Source organism: Gadus morhua, chromosome 18 (assembly GCF_902167405.1).
Source record: "Gadus morhua chromosome 18, gadMor3.0, whole genome shotgun sequence".
NCBI lineage: Eukaryota > Metazoa > Chordata > Actinopteri > Gadiformes > Gadidae > Gadus > Gadus morhua.
Window position 1 is genome coordinate 22,897,277 of NC_044065.1, and position 24,450 is coordinate 22,921,726.

General features: G+C 45.4%; 1 protein-coding gene across 1 annotated transcript in view; it reads right to left on the minus strand.

The window, feature by feature from the left end:
- LOC115530944 (glutamate receptor ionotropic, delta-1-like) overlaps positions 1–24,450 on the minus strand; it is a 614,288-nt gene that overhangs the window by 487,167 nt on the left and 102,671 nt on the right.

Sequence of the window (24,450 nt, forward strand, 5' to 3'; positions counted from 1 at the left end):
GCCCCATGTCCAACCTCCCTTTCCTATCAAAGGTGTTGGAAAAGGTCGTTTCTGCCCATCTCCACAACCACCTCATAACAAACAGTCTTTATGAGAAGTTGCAGTCTGGTTCCCGCTCTGGCCACAGTACGGAAACTTCCCTGGTCAGGGTCACCAATGACCTGCTGATGTGTGCTGATGCTGGCTCTCCATCACTTCTCATCCTTCTCGACCTCGCCGCAGCATTTGACACCGTGGACCACCACATCCTTCTACACTGCCTTCACTTCTCCATCGGACTCGCTGACACTACCCTGGCATGGTTCACATCATATCTCACAGACAGAACAGAGTATGTGTTGTTACGTGTGTGTGTTTTAGATGGGATCGTGATTAATGTAGCAAACTTAGTTTGCACTTATGGGAGGGGGTGTTACGTGTGTGTGTTTTTCCTCTGCTGTTCTGTGTGCTGTTCCAGGTATCAACCTCCCCGTCGGACTGATCAGACACACCTGCAGCCCCTCAGCAATCACGTGGATTGGTATTAAGCTGCAGGGATGAGAGCAGACGTGGCCAGTGGGCCAGATAGGCGAACCGAGTGGGTTCGCTGTCGGTTGCGAGTCGGAGCTACTCGGGCTCTTCGTCGTGGCATTGCTCCCTCAGTGGAGGGTTAGTAGTGTTTGTTGCTCCCTCAGTGGAGGGTTAGTAGTGTTTGTTGCTCCCTCAGTGGAGGGTTAGTGTTGTTTGTTGCTCCCATGTTGTTTGTTTGTGGTTCTTTCTGGGTTAACATAAGATGCATTTATGCAATAAATGGTATGTTTGTTGAAATCCTGCTACTCTCGTCTGTTCTTTAAACGCCCGGTATTACATTCTTTGCTGCTCCCCCCCTTCCCCCTGGACACCAACGGGGTGGGTCGTAACAGTATCCCTGGGTGGGGCTAAATTGGACACGCACTGTCACTTGTGGTGTCCTTCAAGGATCAGTCCTTGGCCCCACCCTCTTCACGCTAAAGAGTGGCGAAGTCATGCCCCTTCTGGTAGAGCCCATGGGTCTTATGAGATAGAAAATATGAATGGGTTTCAATGGAGAGAAAGTAATATTTTTTCTGGTCCCAGTCTTTATATGCCCCGCATTACACATATGTTGTTTGTGGATTCAAAAGATAATTTTTCATGCAAAGAAAACTAAACATTTCCGTGAAGCAGTTTGATAATGTTAGGATTTTTCCAAGGGGAGGATAAAAGCATCAAAAGAGGTGAAAACCATTATAAGTTGGGGCATGTGGAGAGATTTTTGGTCTTGTCCACGCCAGCCGCAGCGAGCGTGACGGCACATACGAGACATGTAGTCTTTCTCATTGTTTTTTCTCTACAGCCTTTAACTGAACAATTGACAAAAATATCATTTAAATCCACAAACAACATATGTGTAAACCGGGGCATATCAAGAAAATAATTACTTTCTCTCTATTGAAACCCATTCATATTTTTCGATCTCATAGGTCCCATGGGCTCTACCGGAAGGGGCGTGACTTCGCCACTCTATACTTGCTCCCCCTTGGTCTTGTATTCAGCCGGCATGGAATACCTTTCCAATGCTACGCTGATGACACCCAACTCTACATGTAAACACACCCAACCCCTTCTGCAGCCCTAATCACACTTGCCACCTGCCTGGAGGAGATTAAGGCGTGGATGACGGCTAACTTCCTGCAATTCAATAGCTCAAAAACGGAAGCCACGACATCCACCTCTCATACTCAGTCACTAATCTCTGTGTCAGAATGGACCCTCACCTGACCTTTGAGGCCCACATTAAACATCTTTGCAAAACCTCCTTCTTCCACATCAGGAACATTGCAAAACTCTGCAAAACGCTAGATCACATCTCGTGTTTTTTGTAATAGGGAAAAGTTGAGCCGACCGTTTTGTCAACAAAAAAAAAAGCTGGCAGCGTTTTTTGTCCTATAAGCGTCAAGAGCGTTTTTTCTATCGCCTAGCAACGAACCCATTCTAGACCCGACGTTACTCGCCTACTACGTATCCAGTCTAGAGCCCATTAGACATGTCGTAGATCTCGACATGATCTGTAATTAAAACTATTAATCGCTCCACCGGCACTTTCCCGAGTGATTTGTCCACCATAGTTTCTTGTTTTGACAGTTCAGAGTTTCCTTCGTGACGAAGTGTCAATGTTCCGCTTGTGATTGGTCAGTTGCCCAAAAGACGCCTGATGTCGGCCGCTTTCTTCCTGAAAGTTGAACTTTTTTCAACGCTCCGTATGGCAAAAAAAAATGCTGGGTCAGGCGTTTAATGAAACGGCAGTGACTTTTTCCAGAAATATTCTGCTCCATAGGAATATAATGTAGAACAAGCGCTGGCAGATTTAAAAAGCGCTAAATGTGAACACGGCCTAAGTGGAATGGAATTTTTGATGACTAATACTAAATTCTGGCAAGTCAAATATAAATCACTGATTTGGAAGTGTAACTACTGTCATTTCAGATATCTAAAATAAAAGTGTAACTAATGAAATTAATTACATTAGTTACAAATACAACAAGAAAATGCATTTCCTGCAGAAAATGCGGTGAGTGCTGTAGTGCAAAGTGAGGTTGAAAATATTTTTTAATAAAGCCACATAGACACATTAAGATATAAATAAACGTTAAATGGCTTAAATCAAGTGAAGGGATTTGAACAAAAGTTCAAAAGTCTAAATGGAGTAAACAATGTAAACATGCACACCATTTAAGAAAATGTAAATGGTTGGAAACAAATAAAGTGACAGCTGAATGAAAAGCGCAAAGCATTGCTAAAAGTAAGGAATGTAAAATGAATTTAACTGAAGAATCTGAAACGTTAAATTTATTGCCCTGCACTGCTAGTTTGTGTGTGTGTGTGTGTGTCTTTAAGAGAATAGCGAGCCGATGCGTGATTAAAAGTAGCTTAATAGAGTGGTAAAAACCGCCCAATCTGGTAACACTGCCTCAGCGTCCTCCAAAAGTAGCCTAAACTGGCGGGAAGAACCGCCCAATCTGGCAACACTGCTGAACGTCATCACTCTCTAGCTTAAACGTAAATCAATGAGACCAACTCAAAACGAAGCTGTCATGAAACTAAAACTCTTATTTTGAATAAAGTTTAAATTATATCTAAATTTGGTTTGTATATTATGGAAGATACAAGTGTGTTGATTTGTTAAAAGGTTTGAATGAAGGTAAACGGTTGAAATTTGACCGAGTTACGATGTCTTAAAGGGGAACTATGCAACTTTGGTAACTTCTTCGCAGTTTTCTGGGTTTACGCTCGCATTGAGCTCCCCCTACAGCTTCGGGGGAGATATATTTTACAACACTGTCGTAACAACTCGTTGAAGACCCTTCCCCATCCTTCCCCTTCCCCAATGGATTCAGAGATCGAGACGGTATGCTGTCGCTAGTCCCCGCAGGAGAGTAGTCATAGGCAGATGCTGTGTCTGGAAGATTAGGGACACATTTACGTTAACGTGTAAATGCCTGCAAATAAACATAAATATAATGGTATATGGTTTTAAAATGTTTTTTCTTTTTTCAATAACAGATGTTTGAACCACCTTTCTTTCATTTGTTCAATAATACACACTTAGAAAAATATTTATTTTGGATATTGAAAGAAATGCAAGAGACAGTTCCTCATGGTTTGTTTTTTGCCCTACGGCTTAGGTGTAACATCTTCTTGAGGGTTCTCTGGATTTCCTCGTGACACTTGTAACCGCACAAGTTCGGATGTGGGTGGTGGCTGTACCGGGGCAGGCAGGCCGAGCCGTCTTGGCTCGGCAAGCATAACAATGCTGTTGCCCAACGCTTGTAACTAAGAAAAAATACAAAGCAATCTTTTTACAAACATGTTTACAAGGGGGGAACTACACCAAAGGTATAACATGGCTATAATGGAGGTTCTCGTATCGTAACAGTTCTGTTGCCGACGAATATGTGCTAACTAGCAGCTCTCGTGCAGGGTACTGCATTATATTGTCAGCCGGACATATCGCAGGATATAGGCTATACAGTCTTCTGGGGCAATCTGAGGCATTCGAATAGCGGTCTAGTGATCTAAATAAACAAGAACCTGGATTCGGGGATTTAGCCTGTGTAGTGATATATGAATGTATGGGCCACCGTAGTGCCATATCTGTGACGTCATATCCATGTGTCCGGAAATAAAGCAGTTGTTCTATTAATGAAACCTACACGTAGTCACGGTTAATGCCTCCGCACATGACATGGTGTCAGAAGTGGCCGATTCACGATTTTTTGTGACAATGGCGAAGTCGGGACCTCCAGAAAAGTTTGATTTCACCCGTCCGGCTGAGTGGCCGATGTGGCGCCGACTTGTGATTGGCAGGATTGTGATTGGCATCTCCGACAAGGGAGTTTCAGAAAATTTACAGTTGGAGCCAGAACTGTCGCTTGAGAAAGCAATTCAAATAACTTGTCAGAGTTAGCAAATAAAACAGCAAAATGTTATTTTGCGTGCTGAAAGCGACTGTGCAGTGGATGCTATGAGACAGGGAAGATGGCAATCCAATGGAAGAAATGGCACGAAGGATAGACCGCAGTGGCAGAGAAGGGACGACAGGGGTGAGTCAAGGCAGTTTGCCTCTTCACGTTGCAATGGTCAGCATGGGAACGCACGCCCCTGCCCAGCTAAAGATAAGAGATGCAGGAAATGCAACAAATTAGGGCACTTCGAGGCCATCTGTCAAAGTAAATCACTAAAAGTACCAAAGAGTACAGTGAAGATGCATTTTTCGTTGGTGCTGTAATGGAGGCGACAACAGACGTGATTGAGCTGCCTGACTCCGAAAATGAGTGGCTGGTGGAATTGCATGTAATTGGCAGTCCTGTTTAATTTAAAATAGACACTGGTGCAGACATCACAGTAATGTCACAGACTGCTTTCAATAGGCTAGCGCGGCGCCCACGATAGGTCATGACTGGGCCAAAACCACTCGTTACCAGCCCAGGAGGTGAAGTGCAATTTGTGGGCAGATTCCTTGCCACAAATCCATAAAAGGGACAGCATTACAAGTACTGGGTGATTGTTATAAGGGGGCCGTATTCACATAATCTACTTGGACGCGGTGTCGCTAAGAGAATGGGCCTGGTGAGAGTCAATGCTGTTGCATCAGATCTGCTAGAGGGTGTGTTTGGGGACATCGGCCAGTTCAAGTGTAGATTGAATGTAGAAGATTGAATTGAAGCCGGATGCAGAGCCCTACACCCTGACAATGCCGCGCCGGATCCCGTTTCCTCTCCTGCCAAAAGTTGAAGCCGAATTACGACGCATGCTGTCCCTGGGCATAATCGAGGAGGTCACGGACCCCACAAATTGGTGTGCCCCGATGGTCCCTGTCGAAAAGGAGGACAAAGAAGTAAGAGTGTGCGTAGACCTAAAATACCTGAACAAGGCAGTAAAGCGTGAGATGTACATTTTGCCAACGCTTGAAGATATCGCTCCAAAGCTGGCTGGAGCGAAGATATTCTCCACTCTCGACGCTTGATGCAGATTTTGGCAAATCCCGTTGGAGGAGAATAGCCGCAACCTGACAACGTTCAGTACTCCCATTGGCAGGTTCTGTTTCCGTAGACTCCCATTCGGGATAACGTCAGCCCCAGAAATTTTTCACAGACAGATGTCCACTCTGCTTAAGGACCACGAGGGGGTTGTTGTTGTGATGGACGACATTCTGGTGTATGGAGCCACGAACGAGGAGCATGACCGTAGTCTGAATGCAGTTTTGAGGAGTGTCAAAGACATTGGACTGAAATTGAACAGGGCCAAATGCCACTTTGGCAAGTCAAAATTGCAGTACTTTGGACACCTCATCAGTGCGGATGGCCTGAGGCCGGACCCCGGCAAGGTGAAGGCAGTCACCCAAATGGCCAGTCCAACAAGGGTTGAGGAACTGTGTCAGGTCCTCGCCTCATCAACTATGTTGGGAGATTTCTACCTGATCTCTCCACCAAACTGCATCCGTTCACTGATCTGCTGAAGAGGGAAAACGACTGGGTCTGGAGTGAGGCACAGGAAAGAGCGTTTGAGACTGTCAAAGCCATACTTGTGTCAGCCCCTGCTCTGGCATACTACGAAGCTAACAGGAAGACAGTCGTCAGTGCAAACGCGAGCAGCTAAGGCTTAGGGGCTGCGTTAATGCAGGAACATGGCGGCGAGTGGAAGCCAGTGGCATACTATTCTCGTACACTGTCAGAGGCTGAGAATAGGTACTCACAAATTGAAAAGGAGTGCCTGGCGTGTGTGTGGGCCTGCGAGAGGTTTGCACGCTACGTACAAGGTATGGACAGTTTTCACGTGCACACAGACCACAAACCTCTTGTGCCGCTTATCAATACCTACGACCTGGACAAAGCTCCTCCTAGGTGTCAGAGGCTTCTGATGCGCCTTCTTCTTTTTAATGTGGTGGCCGAGCACATTATGGGGAAACAGTTAGTCGTCGCAGACAAACTCTCCAGACAGCCCTTGTCCGAGCTGAGTGATGGGGAGCTGGAGCACGAGGTACAGGCCTACGTGGAATCAGTCGTTGCCAATGCTCCAGTCTCATCACAAAGACTCAGCTAGATCCGCACAGCTACTCAACAGGACGGTGAAATGCTGCAGATCATAGCCTTTATCAGAAATGGGTGGCCGCCCAAGTCACGGATGCTACCATCTCTACAGCCTTATTTTTCTGCTAGGGCTCATCTCTCCGAAACAGATGGGCTGGTGCTATATCAGGATATGATCGTCATCCCTGTTGCACTGAGATCTGCCATACTGGAGCAGATTCATGGAGGCCATCAGGGCCTGACAAAGTGCCGTGCGCGAGCCAGGATGTCAGTGTGGTGGCCACGCATCAGTGGTGAGATAACACAGAAAGTCTCAGCATGCCGATTCTGAGTCGAAAAACAGACCCACTCAGCGACGTGAGCCACTACTCACCACAGCCCTACCAGAGGGCCCATGGCAGGGCATTGCAGCAGACCTCTGCAAACTGGAAAAGAAGAGTTACCTCGTGGTGACGGACTATTACTCAAGGGACCTTGAAATAGCTCACCTCTCTTCAACGTCCACCATACATTCGCTCAACAGGCTCAAAGCCATGTTCGTGAGATGGGGGATACCACTTGAACTGGTGAGTGACAACGGCCCACAGTTCACATCTGGGGAGTTCAAATACTTTAGTGAGAAGTATGGCTTTTGCCCATACTACAACTAGCCCTCGCTACCCCCAGGCGAACGGGGCAGCAGAACGGGCTGTTCAGACGGCCAAGCACATCCTGAAGCAGCCCGATCCACATCTCGCTCTTTTGAGTTACAGAGTTACCCCTAGTGCAGCAACCGGTGTGAGCCCAGCTCAGCTCATGACTGGGAGACGCATCAGAACTACACTTCCTATGTTGGAAGAGAAGCTACAGCTTGCACCTGTTGACAGACAACAGGTTCAGGAAAAAGACACACAGACAAAGTCGTCCTACCGGTTCTACTACGAACGCCGCCACTCTGCATGTCCACTTCCACCACTTCATCAGGGCCAGGACGTCAGAGTCAAGATTGTTGGAGATAAGGGGTGGATAACTCCTGCTACAGTCGTTGGCCGGTGCAAGAGCCTCGGTCGTACCTGGTGAAGATGGACAGCGGTGGCAACCGGAGACACCTGCAGGCCTTGCCGGGTCTGCAGATTCGTCTGAAGAACAGCAGCTGGGGGCTGAGAGACCTACACCACTGCCAAGCGGGTCTTCTTCTGCGGCCAGTCCTGCTCTCAGAGACAAGCCACCAGACCAGATGTCACCAGACCGAGCCGTGGGGCATGCATTCCCGCATACACCGCCGGGGGGGGGGGGGGTACAGGTGACTTCCAGAGATCGTGAGGTCTAAAGTCCTTACAGGTATAGGGACACTTAACTCTTAGGCCTGCTTTAATACACTTATGATACACTTCAAATTAAAGCAGGGATTGGTTATGTTATTAAGTGTTAGGGTTAGGGTTAGCATTAAATGTTATTGTTGAGATTTTGACAGTTTTCATACCGACATACAGTTGTTATAAGAAATGCACTTTTGAGTTACGAAATGGAATTGAGTCCAGATATCTGTGTCATCCATCACGAGGAACTGCCGTTTGTTTCTTTCCATCCGTGCCCGATAACGTCAAACTGTTTCTGAAAACATGTTTGCTCTTTGCAGACTTTCCAGATGGTGGCAACAGTGAGGATCTTTAAATCTGTCGCCCGTTATCCACGCCTCACTCTCCCTCACCCCTGTGTGTAAGTGTTCATGGTTGAGCCTCACTCGAAAAAGATTTGCACAAAGAACCAGAGCGAATTACCAATCTAAAGCACCATCTCAAACCCAAAAATTGATCTGTCAACACAAATTATGTTGTCAGTCCATCGGGTTTTCATATGCACACACATGCACACAAAAAAACCCGAACACACTCACGCACGCACATGCACAAACAAGCACACGCACATGCACACAAATTCACACACACACACACACACACACACACACACACACACACACACACACACACACACACACACACACACACACACGCACTCACGAACAAACACGCACATGCACACACACACACACACACACACACACACACACACACACACAGACACACACACACACACACACACACACACACACACACACACACACACACACACACACACACACACACATACAAATAGGTTACCACGCAAATTCTGTCTCAAGGCTTTTCAAGCTCAACCCCCTTACCCGAAGGTAATTGGATTTGAAATCAGAAAAAAAATGAAATATATATATTCATCATGAGGCCATTAAGCGCACAACAGAAGGGATGCGTCGTTAGTGGCCCCGCCCCCTTGTCCACCTGCAGCATCGACCGAGTCGCCGGGAAATTTGCATCCGTGAAGCGGCCTGCCATCGGCTACGTTCCACAGTCCATGGTCATTTCCCCAGTCCTGAGAGGACTCCTCTGACTCCCACTGTACCCATTGGTCCTGATACATAGTTAGCTTCGCTACCGCTCGGCCGCTAACTGCTGCCGCCCATCTGGTCGAGGGCCGAGTGAACGAGCAAAAGGGAAGACCACAGAGGAAAAGTAGTTTTCAGAGCCCTAGTATGGAGGAGATTAAGGGTGCAAGGCTCTGTACCAAGGACATAAGGGAAGATTGCAGCCTAGGTGGTAACTCGTGGCAGTATAGCAGAGGTAGGATTAGCTCTTATCTGTCCATCTGTGCCGTGTTGCTACAGCAGCTGTCTGTCTGGAGGACCTTCATACCTGCAGAGCATGCTACGCTCCTAAATCCATCATGAATCAGGTGTCTTTAGGGGTTTCTGCCTCAGGCAATTATTTTTGTTTATATTTTTTGGAATTGTCAGATTAGAAAAGTGTCATTTCTTGGTCCGAGGGTAAAATAAAAAGGAGGGGAGACGGGAGGGGAGAGGAGAGGAGAGGGGAAGGGAGACGGGAGGGGAGAGGAGAGGGGAAGGGAGACGGGAGGGGAGACGGCGCCCAGACGGGGGGTCGGGACATTGGGATGCATCGTATTGATGAGCTGTCAGCGTCGCGCTACGTCGCACGTCAGTGTTATGACAGACAGGGGTGGGCTGCCCCAACCATCACACACACACAAACACTCCACAAATACGCTTGCTATACACACACGCATGCACGCTCCACATGCACGCACACACAAACACACACAAACGTGGCTCTTCTTGGGGTCTTCAAAGAGAGTATCTCCTCGGAGTTGCTGCCTTTACTTTACAGATGCCCCCCCCCCGAACTGTACTCGTCACAGTGCAGCAGCAGGGGAGTGGGAGAGAGAGAGAGAGAGCTGTATCGAAGTGCAGAGCATGCCCCGCCTCACGATGAGTCACCCCTCCTAACCCCCACCGCCACCCAGCTCTAGCTGCAGCGGTCGGTTTCAGAGAAAACGCTGACAAGAGCAGTCTGAGTGTCCACCGCAGAACAACAAACCGGTTCCACACACGGCCGACTGTCCTTCGAAGAACCCGACATATTAGGCTATCGGTTATCAGCCCAGTACAAGAAGTGACAGATTTGCTTTCAGTTTCGATCTCGCAAAGTAATTGATTTGTTTTGCACCGACCGCTCAGCTCCGACTACAAACACTCAACCCCCTCTATGTGTGCGGCTGTGTTTATCGTAAGTGAAAGAGGGGCATATTATGTCCTCATGGTCAACAGCAGGTCACTAGTCACGTTTACATCTAAAGGTGAAGCGAATCTTTCGGAGGTCGCAAAATGACATCACAAGTGGGCGTGTCAACCTAGATCTGCGCTGGATGTCTCCTTTAACATGGTATGGATGAATTACCTCGCAACAGTGAAACTGAATTTTGATTAATTATTTTTTATTCTCAAAGGTGGCAAAAGTGAGTTTTGGCCTCTTTGCCTCCCTTCAGTGGCTAGCCCCGGCCGTAACATACTCAGAGAAACGTCGGCCAGCCTCCTGCCTTGCAAAGCCTCTTGGAATTTTTTTTCCAACATTTTCATGTTATTCAGTAATAAACCCACATTGCACATAGATAATTTTGAAAGAAAAATATTTTTTAATAATAATTTCATCATCAAATCAAATCATTCAATCAAAAAATAAATAAAATTAGCACGAGGAGTCATTGCCTCTGTTGCCTCCTCTAAGGAACCGCCCCCCCCGCGAACAAACTCTTAAAAATAGATATTGACGACGTTGATGTCGGCGGGGTTGGTATGTGGAAATCGGAAAGACGTTGTCAGCCCCGTGTGTTCAATGTTTACTACGTCACAGCTGTTTCGGAAAGTGTGTTCCCATCTCCCATTTTGCACACTTATGCTGCTATCCATTTGGATTTACGAAGTGGTAAAGTCGCAAATCTCCCAGCTTTCTTGCGGCATTTCACTGAGGCACGCCCCCTTTTGGTCGTAGTATCTCGTCGCTTTCAAAGTAGAGCGAGCAGAGCTGTACAACTCGCAAAGAAGATGGCTGCGCCCATATCTAATGGGGGATGAGATGTATTTTCTTTCTATTTGTACCACGTTGGTGGTTTTAATATCGTTTTTAAAACCTCTTACACACTTTTCATTGCTGCTTTAATCAGGTCACCATTATATGCATTGCACGGTCTTGCTTTGCGTGCAATTCAATGTAAAGTTTTGTTTTGAAGCTGGTTTGCTAAAGAGGCTATGTTGCTAATGATGACTAGCATGCTACTACTCCCCCTCGTGGCTCGACAGAAACACAAATGGCAAACTGGAAGGCTGGAGTAAGAGAAATACTTCACGTTCTCGCTGAAGCTGGTCGTTCGTACCAGCGTACCATCCAAATGGATAGCAGCATTACTCTCTTTCGCATCAGTCAAAAACCAAGTTCCGGCGGATGTTCTCAAGCCTCGTGCATGCATGCACGCAAATGCAGACGATCGGAAACTCGCCTACTTTCTTCAGCACAAGAGATGTGATCAACAGGCCTGACTCTGTACGCGATTGGCTGCTTGCCGTCGCTTCCCTGTCGTCATTGTTTTAAACCAGCCAAAAGCGGCAAGGGGAAAAGCCAGCTCGGTGATTGGCTCCCGCAAAACGTATCGGAAGCAGAATGAAATGTCTTGCCCTTCTCCAGACCCTTGTGCAGGGCGAACTCAAATTGACGGCAGAATGGGCTGGGCTACCCAGTCTACTTATTCAATACCTTTAAATTCGCATTAAAGCAGGGGGATGGATCGCAGCTACTGTTCACTAAAGATATACGATAGATAGGGATTCCAGTAACTACACCTTGGACAGAACACGTCAAGGTTTCTACCACATCATAGGCTTTTTAGATTATCTGAGGTAATATATGTTGTTAGAATCACTTTTTTATAGTAGAAGAATAAAAAGCTGACCTTTAACCCCTCCTCTGAATTCTTCTTTAGGAACCTGAGCAGGCTATTTCAAGAGCCAACCAAAGTTACCCTGCAGCAATATCAAAGCTCTAGTGAAGTTTCTTAAAACAAATAAAAAACACTATAAAACAGAAACTCACGCTGGCCTTTCTGCAATATTTTGCTCTCCTCATAGCCTTCTTTAAAGTCAGCTTTCTCACCACCAGCCGTGATTTCGATAAGCCGTTTCTACGATCCCTTTCGGAATCAACCCTTTTGTGACATCAAAAGAGTGACATGGCGTAGATTGGCAAAAACATTTGATTTCACACTTGTTTTAAGAAAAAGATTTTATCATAAAGAAAGAAAATCGATAATTGTGGCTTTACTGACACATTAAGACTTTGCTGTGAGACATTCTAATAAGCCTAGTCTTGTCTCAAAGAGGATTATGGTGTTGGATAGGGGGGGCTTTGCAGCCGGCCCACAGACAGATTACATTGGACATTACCACTGGTAGCAGGACACCAAGAACCCAGAGAGCTTAATTTGTTTTACGATGACTCGCATGCATGAGCAAGCCATGAAGCACCCACTAATTAGAGCGAAGATTAGAGCCAACTCTAGGAGAGAAGTCGAAGAGAAGAGGCGTGTAGGAGGAGGAGGAGGAGAGCATGCACGCATAACCGCAGAGCAAGGGAGAATTAATAACTTATAGGAAGAGATGATGGATAGAATGAGCGGGCAAAAGAAACAAGTGACCGAACCAGAGGGTGTACAGGGAGCCAGAGAAATTAAAAAATTTGCAGGAAGAAAAATGGAGAGGTAGACAAAACACACTCTTTTTCGGCTAATGTATGACAGAAAGTAAAATAATAACTGCATCCAATCACTCCACTCCAATCCCCCCACCTGTCCATCTGTCTGTCTGATGTATCTGGTCCATCGGCTGTCCGCAGCTGTTGGTTCCAATGGTGTGTGACCAGACCCACACGTCATGTCAATGTGTTCATTTTACTAGCCAGTTCTTGTGTATTCAGGTGTTTGTGTGTGCATGTTTTTGTGTGCGTGTGCGTGTGTGTGTGTGTGTGTGTGTGTGTGTGTGTGTATGTGTGTGTGTGTGTGTGTGTGTGTGTGTGTGTGTGTGTGGGTGGGTGGGTGTGTGTGTGTGTGTGTGTTTGCGTGTGTGTGTTCAAATGCAGGTGTGTGTGTGTGTGTGTGTGTGTGTTTGGGTATGCAGATATTTTCATTTGTGTCTGGTATGTCTATGTGTATATGTATGTATGTGTGCAAATGTGTGCGTTTCTGTGTGTGTGTGTGTGTGTGTGTGCGTGTGTGTGGGTGTGTCTGTGTGCGTATCTGTGCATTATGTAAGTCGAATGTCTAATTTTGTGTTTTTCAGAGGATATACACAATATCTGATAAAAAAATAAGTACGTGTGTTTGCATGCAAACTCACAAACACACTCACACAAACACACATGGGCCTAACGGGGCGAATAAGTGAACAGACTTAGATTGCCTTAGGTACACATAAACGCACATCATGCCCGACACAAACACACACAGAGACGCATGTACATAGTAACCCCCCAGTAACACACTGAGGTCATTGTGAACAGATTAAATTAAGGTGAAGTGATGTGTTTCTGAAAGCTGTTCGAGTGTGTTCCACACTTCGCTGACGGCTTGACAAGCCTGCCTCCCCCGAGGATCACAAATACGCACACACACACCCACACACACACACACATACGAACACACACACAAACACACACATACACAAACACGCACATACACCTGAATGCACACACACACACACACACACACACACACACACACACACACACACACACACACACACACACACACACACACACACACAAACATACAACTGCATACACACCCACACCCACGCACACTCATACACACACGCCTCAATGCTCAGGCACTCCCAAGTAAAATACCAACACAAATGTACACATAACATGGAGCTGGAACCTGGAGCTGCCCCTGAGGTTTTCAAAAACAAAGACACACACACACACGCACTAACACAAACACACACACAGACACACACACACACACAAAACGCCATCTCTGTCGGACACTCTTGATTGCACACATGTTACCTTATATGCATCCACAAGCACAAAAAAGTCATACGCTATCCCTCTCTTTGCATTTGCGACACTGCAGAAAGTGACTATGCTGAGCAGGGAGAGTTAATCATCAGCAAAAACAATTAAGAGCATTGAACCAGGACAGATTGAATAATGAAGGAGAAGGAGAAGAAGGAGAAAGAGAAGAGAAGATTTCATTTGTCCCCCTCACACAGAGAGAGAGAGAGAGAGAGAGAGAGAGAGAGAGAGAGAGAGAGAGAGAGAGAGAGAGAGAGAGAGAGAGAGAGAGAGAGGAAAGAAAGAAAGATAAACAGACAGACAGACAGACAGACAGACAGACAGACAGACAGACAGACAGACAGACAGACAGACAGACAGACAGACAGACAGACAGACAACCATTATCGAGAGAGACAAAAAAGAACAGAGAGCAGAATGACATATTTGGAATTTAGATTCATCGTTGGAGAAAGCGAGTCATGACTCCTCGTCACATATTGAATGATATATTATATTTGATCATATATTATAGCTGTGGTAAGTGTCTCATATGTGTGAAGGTGTTTGCGGCTGACTCAAAAGATACTGGGTTTGATACTTATATTATACGCAATCTTCCTGTCTAGCCGTCCTAAAGAATGACGCCTACTGCAAAAAACATATATGAATTCCCTTTGTATAAAAAAGTCTGCTAAATGTTACGAAAGATAAATATGTATATGGACGGCCAAAAGGTATCTCTAGAACAGAAAAATAACAATGTGTCTCTTTCCATAAGCAAGTCATATCTTAAAATAAGTATTCTACTTTTAAAATAAGTTAACCTGCAGCATAGCAAGTAAGATTTTCAGACGGATAGACAAGGAACTAAGAGATGAAGAGAGCAAGAGAGCCGAGAGAGAGAGAGAGAGAGAGAGAGAGAGAGAGAGAGAGAGAGAGAGAGAGAGAGAGAGAGAGAGAGAGAGAGAGAGAGAGAGAGAGAGAGAGAGAGAGAGAGAGAGAGAGAGAGAGAGAGAGGAAAGAAAGCCATTTTGAAGCCACGGGCAGAGCGGAGTAAATGTTATAAAAGTTATTAAATAGAAAACAGAAAAAGAATCACCCTTTCCAAAGGTTGCGATTGAAGTTTAAGCTTAATTTCCGTTTCTTCAGGGGTCAAGGTAGTATGACTACTAGAGATGAAGAAATTGTCTTTTACAGAGTCAATCCTTCTCCGGAACAGTCATTTACTAAGAACTTTTACAAAAATAACCTATAATGTCATCCTAGCTGTGTTTTTTTGTTTTTTTAGACAGTGAACAGAGAGACCGGCCATTGAAGATGAACTGAGCTGAAATAATAACATCGATAACTTGTTAGTTATGACCATTAAAAAAAAAGAAAAATACAGTAAAATAAATATTTAAACATTCAACATGTATCTTTTTTTAGCAACAAAAGAAAATGCGCCTTTTAGTATTAGAGCGCCGATGACGTCACTGGCATGGTAGGACTAGGTCGTTGCTGCAGACTAGTGGTGGATTTAATGATTAGTTTACGTGAACCAGTTCGAGGTCAGTCAATTTGCCAAGAGGAGTCGTTCGCGAATCGTTCCTTCGTTCGTTCGTTCAGTCAGTCCAGTATCCGTTTCCGGTAGCGGTGAATCGCATCATGGAATGCACCCATTGCATGGTTTTCAGCTGAGTCAGTCAGACTCAGCGCTACCGGATACTTGACTGAACTGTTCGTTCGTTCGTTCGTTCAGTCAGTCCAGTTTCCGTTTCCGGTAGCGGTGAATTGCATCATGGAATGCACCCATTGCATGGTTCTCAGCTGAGTCAGTCAGACTGCCACCTGGTGGAGAAGGATCAATTTCAGGCTCCAGCTCCACCTTCGGATCGTGTGGGTGTGACTGGTGTGCATGTGGGTGCTGCCGGAGCATGGACACTGCCATTGAATCGGTCTGCTGCCGAAAGGTCCCGTTCAACCTTGACCATCTAATGGTGGGAAATCATGTTATGCACTTTTTTTATGCAGGTTTTCTTTCTGGTGGATGTTGATGGATATTGCACATATACATCTCAATATGAAACTACTTCTTTCGAGTTGAACTCCCGCTGCATCAGCAATCGGCTCGTCGGCGAACAACAGGGTGAGTAGAAAGGGACATTTGTGGAACTTCTGTTTACAGACCAACCGTGGTTTAATTAGCAGCTTGGAAACATAGATCTGTGATATCGTCTGAGTAATAGTTTATACACTTTATGGTCGGAGTGCTAGCTTGTGGAGATTGACATGACAGAGGCTGATTGACATCGGAAGGTTAGTCAGTTTTAAGGCTGCCAGCCATGTATTAAGGGCTGGTTTCATATTCAAAGGTAGCCTTTGGAAATGTATGATTACCCCAGCTGCCTTCAGTTCATCATTAAGGAGCAGGTCGGGGTTGGACAGTGAACACAGCGACATGTCATTATAGAGCATGTCGGGGTTACAGTGAAGACAGAGACAGGTCATTATGGAGAAGGTCGGGGTTGGACAGTGACTACAGACACTTCATTAAGTAGCAGGTCGAGGTTAGACAATTTGCTCAAGGACACTTAAAACAAAGTCATGTGGATCAGGGAAAGTTTTCACTGGGATTCTCTAACACCATAACCACACCCCTACTTCGGAAATTGGGAACTGGGCTCAACACCCATGAAGAACTCACCCTTAAAATACACATCACATATACAATCAAATCCCACCACTGCTGCCAAGAATGCTTGGATTAGCCGGACAAGCAAAACAATGGCATAGCAGCTATCTAGCCATGTTGGAACCAGATACAGGGGTGGCACATCTGGCGTGTTTAGCCACGCAAAGTGAAGAGGATGTTTGAATCCATGTGTGTGTATTATTGCTTTTCTGTCCTCTGTTGGATTGCACAGTAAGCCGGTTAAAAATCAATGACGGAGAAACACATTTTAGCACAGAAGTCCGGGGCCACCTGGGAACTACAGACTTAAAGATGCAGTGTGTAGGGTTTAGTGTTCTCTAATGGTGAGGTTGCAGAATGCAACCGACTGAATCCCCCGTCCCCTCAGCCCTGTCTTACCAATAACGTAGCAGAGGCTACGGGGAGCCTGTGCTGCCCTAGGGGCCGGTTGGTTCTTCCAACACCATGTTATCGGTCCATGAAGGCACAAAAAAAGTGTCAGGTGAATCAAATTCATATTTAGTTATTCTGTCTGTAAAAACTATAGGTTATACCTTACAATTAAAATAGCGTTTATGATTGTTAGTTGAATAACACATCCTGCCTAGCTCCGTTTATCCCTTTCAGGCCACTGTAGAGACATGGCTGTGCAACATGGCGGCTCCATGGAACATGTTCCCTCAAGAGATATGAAGGGCTCCACCGGTAATCAAAACACAGCAACTCTTATTTACATGGTAAAGTGCACTTATTAAAACCTACTTAATATTATAATTATATTATATTAAATTCCCAGTCCGTCCCGCTGGATGTGGGTTGAGACGAGACAGAAGATGGAGGGATGGAGGATCGGACTAGATTGACATGCAGACACAGGAAGGACAGAAGCAGCACCAGCAGTCTGACTGGGAGGAGGAGATAGAGACTGGATCGACTAGAGAGAGACTAAGAGGAGGAGATAGAGAGAGACTGGATCCACTAGAGAGAGACTGAGAGGAGGAGATAGAGTCTGGATTCACTAGAGAGAGACTGGGAGGAGGAGATAGCGAGAGACAGAGACTGGATCCACTAGAGAGAGACTGGGAGGAGGAGAGAGAGAGATGAGGACAGAGACTGGATCCACTAGAGGGAGACTGGGAGGATGAGATAGAGAGACAGAGACTGAATCCACTAGAGAGAGACTAAGAGGAGGAGATAGAGAGACAGAGACTGGATCCACTAGAGAGAGACTAAGAGGAGGAGATAGAGAGAGACTGGATCCACTAGAGAGAGACTAAGAGGAGGAGATAGAGAGAGACTGGATCCACTAAAGAGAGACTAAGAGGAGGAGATAGAGAGAGACTAGATCCACTAGAGAGAGACTAAGAGGAGGATATAGAGAGAGACTGGATCCACTAGAGAGAGACTAAGAGGAGGAGATAGAGAGAGACTGGATCCACTAGAGAGAGGCTAAGAGGAGGAGAGAGACTGGATCCACTAGAGAGAGACTGAGAGGAGGAGATAGACACTGGATTCAATAGAGAGAGATGGGGAGGAGGAGATAGAGAGAGACAGAAACTGTATCAACTAGAGAGAGACTGGGAGGAGGAGATAGCGAGAGACAGAGACTGGATCCACTAGAGAGAGAGTGGGGGGAGGAGATAGAATGAGACTGGATCCACTAGAGAGAGACTGGGAGGAGGAGATAGAGAGAAATAGACTTGATCCACTAGAGAGAGACTGGGAGGAGGAGATAGAGAGACAGAGACTTGATCCACTAGAGAGATGGACAGACAGACCGACAGGCTGACAAGGGGACGGAGAGACAGATTGAGAGGTCTACGGAGAGATATTTTAAACGAGAGGCAGACGGACAGAAAGACAGCCGGATGGACAGAGAAGGAGAGACATCCATAGGGATAAAGAGATGGAGAGATACATCGATATTTATTGATAGATATCAGAATGAGATAAAACGTGAGAGTGATGGCATCTTGTGCAGGGGGTGGGGTCTGATGTGAACAGACAGGTACTGATATGAGGATGCCACCAGCTGCCTCGCCTCCCAGTGCCCAGAGGATGTTGTGATGTCGTCATCCGGCGAGCGTTCCAGACGCAATAACAATGTCAACCCCGGCCGTTGTTTATAGTTTTGCAGCACCAAATGGTTTTCCCCTAACATCATGCATCACATAAATCTTGATAAGAAATCATGTTGTATCACGTACACATTGATAGGAAATCATAAAAACGTTGTAAACTGAAAGCTTATTTATTTTTATTTTTATGACCTTTGATGTCATGAATATAAACCCCATGTAGCTATAGACCTGGCATTACAGATAACCTAGGGACTCGCTCCAACCATTGGTCCTAATCACTCGACCTGAATGGCCATCACTGTGAGGTCAAATGTGCCTCCCCTCCTGATAGGCCATTACTGTGAAGTCCAACCTGAGATATATTTAGCCGCTGCTGTCTGAGCCTATCAGCTCAAACGGTGACAACTGTCCCTTCCTTTCTGTGGTCCTGGTCATGTTTTTAATCGAGTTACTCATCAATATATACAGATGTAGACATATATGAATTTCACACCCATCAAGGCAAAGATAATCGAGTAGAAGTTACAGAAACAGGAAGCACACAAAAACAGATAGGAAGGGTTTAAAATGAGAGTTAATAGCTTTAGTCTACCAAAACCGATCCAATCTAAACTACTTCATGCCTCTTTGCACACGCCCCCAACACACAGGTCTCCAACCCACACATACCACCGCTCCACACACACAAATTACCCATAAACCTCCTTCAGTCAGATATCCAATCGGATTCTTAATTTCCCTGCTCACATTGGTTCAAATGAGGTTCCAAAGGCTTTTGCTATGTTTTACTAACATTGGTATTTCCAGTCCGTGGCACGGCTTGAGAAAAACTCTCTGTTTATTTAGCTGCTCCATGTATATATTGTATAGCTGACATTCTGACGGTGTACAGCACATAACATACTTTCTCTGTCTCCATAGTAACAATGCGTAGGCTGTAAGATTCATAATTTTTTTTACCATGGTTGCTCATGTGGATCGAATTACACAAAACGATGCTGTCATAGAAGGAGACCTCTGACAGAATCTGTCATCTGTGTGTTTGTGTTTTGACAAACGGTATCGCTGCCTGTGAAATGTGACACTAGATTGCAAATCATGGCTACTCTCACAGCAACAAAGGGCTGCTGTGTTGGAAGAGACATTGATCTGTCACTTCTGCAGTCTTAAGTGCCAGGACAAATGACATAATGAACGCCAGCCAAATGTCTGATTACAGCAAAGCAATATTATCATACTTTTATTGACTATCTAGTTACTGCAGAGGCTTTTGGATAACGGGGACTGAATTCAGGTACATGCCATTAAAGCGGCTGTAGTTGTAAAACATTTAAAAGCTATTATTTGATTGTAAGTTGTGAATAATGGCAAAGCCTTTGGCGATCAAAATACAGAAGCTTCTTGCTTGGAGTCAAACACCTTGAGTACCTGGCCCGCTACTTCTACCATGATATCTACCTGCCAAGACACCATCTACCTGCCAAGCCGTAGTGCCCCAAATGGGGACACTATGGCTGCTCCAATTGACTACCCTAGTATTCCCCCATCAACTATCCATGTCTGCAGAAAGGGATTGGTAATTTAACAAGGGGATGATCCCGAAGTTTAAGAGCGAAAGAGGGTGTAATGAGTGTTATGGTTTAGTAGGGTGGTGGTCTCTCTCTCTCTCTCTCTCTCTCTCTCTCTCTCTCTCTCTCTCTCTCTCTCTCTCTCTCTCTCTCTCTCTTTATCTCTCTCACCCCCCCCCCAATTGCACAGTGACAGATGGGTGCAGCACAGAGGGAGGGAGGGAGGAAAAGGGGGAGGAAGAGAGTCGGGGGAGAAAAAGAGAAGGTGATAGAGGGGTGGCAGGGCCTCTATGTGGCACGTCCTCTATAAAACATGTTTGCATTCATTCTCTCTCTCTCTCTCTCTCTCTCTCTCTCTCTCTCTCTCTCTCTCTCTCTCTCTCTCTCTCTCGCTCTCTCGCTCTCTCTCTCTCTCAACTTCTTTACCATATAACCCCCCTGTGCTATCTTTCTCCCTCCTTCCTGCTCTCCACAGTCTCCCCCTTTCTTTCTTCATCAGCCCCCCCCTGTCAGTTCTTCCTCCTCTTGTCTCTAGTTCTCTCCCTCCTGCTCTTCCTCCACTCTCTATTGCCCCATATCCACTACCCCCTCTAGGCACTGTCTTTCTTTTTTATTTCCTTCGCTCTCTCTCCCTCTTTTTCATCCCCCCTCGTATATATTCTCTTCTTTCTTACTTCCTGCTCGCTCTCTCTCTCTCTCTCTCTCTCTCTCTCTCTCTCTCTCTCTCTCTCTCTCTCTCTCTCTCTCTCTCTCCTTCCTGGCATAGTTCCCTCTCAAAGCTTCTATATTCCTTCTCTATTGGCCTTTTGGTCCATTCTCCATTTGCACTTTTGGCCACTCCGAGTCAAACGAAGGAGTGATGAAGTGCGTTCCAGTCCCAAGTTTACCGGCACCGAGCTGGGCCAAGTCCAGTGTCACTGAGTAGGCCTTCTCTGGAGTAGGCCAAAGCGCTGCCGAGCCGTCTCTAAGCAACTATTTCGTCGCGTTTTTATCCTCAGGGAAATACGTGTGGAATATTGTCCAATGTGTAAAAGACCAGCCTGAAACGATTTGTCCCTCTATGAGCGTTGACGAGTTTCCTCCAGGTCCGCCGGCGTGGGGTTGCCACAATACATACATACATGCATACATACATACATACATACATACATACATACATACATACATACATACATACATACATACATACATACATACATACATGCAGGCATACATGCATGCATGCATGCATGCATGCATGCATGCATGCATACATGCATGCATGCATGCATGCATACATGCATGCATGCATGCATGCATGCATACATGCATACATACATACATACATACATACATACATACATACATACATACATACATGCATACATACATACATACATACATACATACATACATACATACATACATACATACATATACCCAAAAGGGACAATACTTATATCCAGTACATTTCCATAAGCTCGATAATATTCTAAATAATGCTGATAACCATAATGAGAATAACGATGTTCATCATCATCACCGTTAACAACATTTTCATAGATTGATACTACTCAATGTCTGTAATTATCTAGTGTAATTATCATGTCTTTCTGCTGTGACTCTTATATAGCAAATTGCTAATTGCTAATTGCACAACAGCCTTTGGAGTTTAGAAATGGGATTGGCAGTGTGTTCTGTGTGAACACCAAGAGAGGGAATTCAGGAAGAGTTTGCAAGATATAGAGAATTGTGTGTAGTCTGCAAAATGTGTGGTTTGGAATGGGCATCTGAGTCTAAAGCAGAATTGGTTCGGAAGAATTGGTTTGGCAGTTGGTACATAAGTTTCAGGTTGTGCACATTGTGTCTGATTTAAATGTACACATCTGGGAAGTGTGATAGCTGTAGTCCAAGGGAGATACATCCCCTTCAACACGGCTGTAACCGCCCACCAATCAACCAGGCACAGACAATCACGGGGATTGAGACCACCTGGGGGAAGGCGGCGGCAGAGGAGTATTAAAGGCCGAGCACACGGCAGTCAAGGGAGAGAGACGCAGAGGCGAGACAGACATGCGGTCGCCCTAATGTGTGGAATGCTTTCCCCTAGGAATAGCTGAAGGACGCCGGGAGCAACATTCGCGCCGGACACCAAGACGGGGCTAGCCGGAGATCCCCCACCCCTTTACCCCATAGTGGAAGTTACATTAGTTAATTTATGATTTTCCTTATTCCCCTGAGCGGTCCTGAAATAAAACCCTTGTTCCGACATCGGGCTTAAGCGTCCTTTATTGGGAATCCCAGCCACCGACCACTGGGGTTGCCACAGTTCGTGTGTGTTTGTGTGTGTGCGTGTGCGTGTGTGTGTGTGTGTGTGTGTGAGAGAGAATGTATATGCAAACACCTGTATGTATGTACATTTTTTTTTTACTCTTAAAAATGTGGGAAGGGGGAGCTCGATATAAGCTGAAGCCTCTGCTCCTATCCTTTGGTTATGACCAATAAAAATTCATTAATTAATTAATTCATTAAGATTTTTTGTTTACTGCATTGCCTATTTTCTGTTATGTTTCATTACATCCCGTTTTCATCCTGTTTGCTGTGATTTACAGTAGACTGCACATTTTGGGTACAAATACAGTATTTGTTGTTACTGTAAAGTATTGTGCGTTGTTTCTATTTGAGTACACCTAAAAACATTATATGGTAATATTTTACATCCATCAGGTGACAGTGTAACACCATTACACCAAACATGCAAAAGCATAATACTGATGAAGCATTCATATAGTGTTTTCCATTCATACTATAGTGTTTTCAGTTCTACACAACAGTGTTCAATGGGTGCTTGGGAATGTCTACTCATATGATGTATGTGTTTGTTATTTGAAAAGAAAATACCTTTTAGTGAAGAGTTAACACTGTTTTGAGGGCAAAGTGTGGTTTTGCAAGAGAAGTATAGGATTTTGCATTGTGAGTTTTACCTGCCTCGTTAAATCAATGAGCTTGGTTTTTGCTTTAACTAATAGTTTATAGGTCTAGTCACTACAAAATCTCTCCATGCACATCTCTAAGAGTGTCATAACTAAACAACATACAGCGATTTAAATAATAAATAAACGAGTCAAGAGTCAAGTTCAATACTAAAGTAACATATTAATTACAAGTCTAAACTGCGTAATATATATTCCAAGGTGTCCTCCTATTTCCTAGCCAGCAGACCCTAGTTTATGACAAAAACAACACAATTGAAGGCAGCTCAGTTGCCGCCCTTAACATTGTTAACGTGGTTTGGAGCAGAGATGTTTGAACTCATGAAGTCGTTTGCAACGTGAACGGTGCATACATTGTGTACATTAATGTTCCTCATCAAAGCGTCCCGCTCCTTTCACAGGAATCTAGAATCAATATGTTCGGGGGTTTGTTCCGAATATTTTGCGTATAACATGAACATGTATTAAATGCAGGATATATGCGTGGATGTTACAGAAATTGAAATAATGGCCCTAGGTCGTAAAGAAGTGGTTGGAAGGGGGCGGTTGATGGCAACCACTAGTGATGGGTCGTTCGCGAACGAGTCGGCTCAAAGAGCCGGCTCTTTTAAGTGAACGATGGGAGTCGGCTCACCAACGCGAGCCGGTGTCTTTTTTTTTCTCCTGCGCCTACGGGTGCTACATGCATTCATTCTACGTGTGCTATGCGTGTCACGGCGCATGCATGGCAGTCAGCAACCGATCTTGAGAACAAGCAGCGAGGGGCGGGTGTTTGATGCGCGACACACGTTGCCTGTGACTGACAGGCAGGCCCGGCGCTCGGCATAGGCGACCTAGGCGATCGTTTAGGGCGGCAAATGCGTTATTAGTCAATTCAAACATATGAAACAAACGGAGAAGGGAGGGGGCGCGGGAGCAACTGCTAGGACGCACCGTCGAGGTAGTACGCAGGACCATGCAATAAGCCCTGATTGCAAGGGATTTCCAACCGTTCTCAATTGTGGAGGACAAGGAATTCAAAAGGTTCACACTGGCTCTCAATCCTATGTATGTTTCTCCAAGCAGGAAAACACTCTCTCAAAAAATTATTCCAAGACTGCATGGCCGTCGGAATTACGTCATGGTGCCATTATAAAAGGTCGTATCG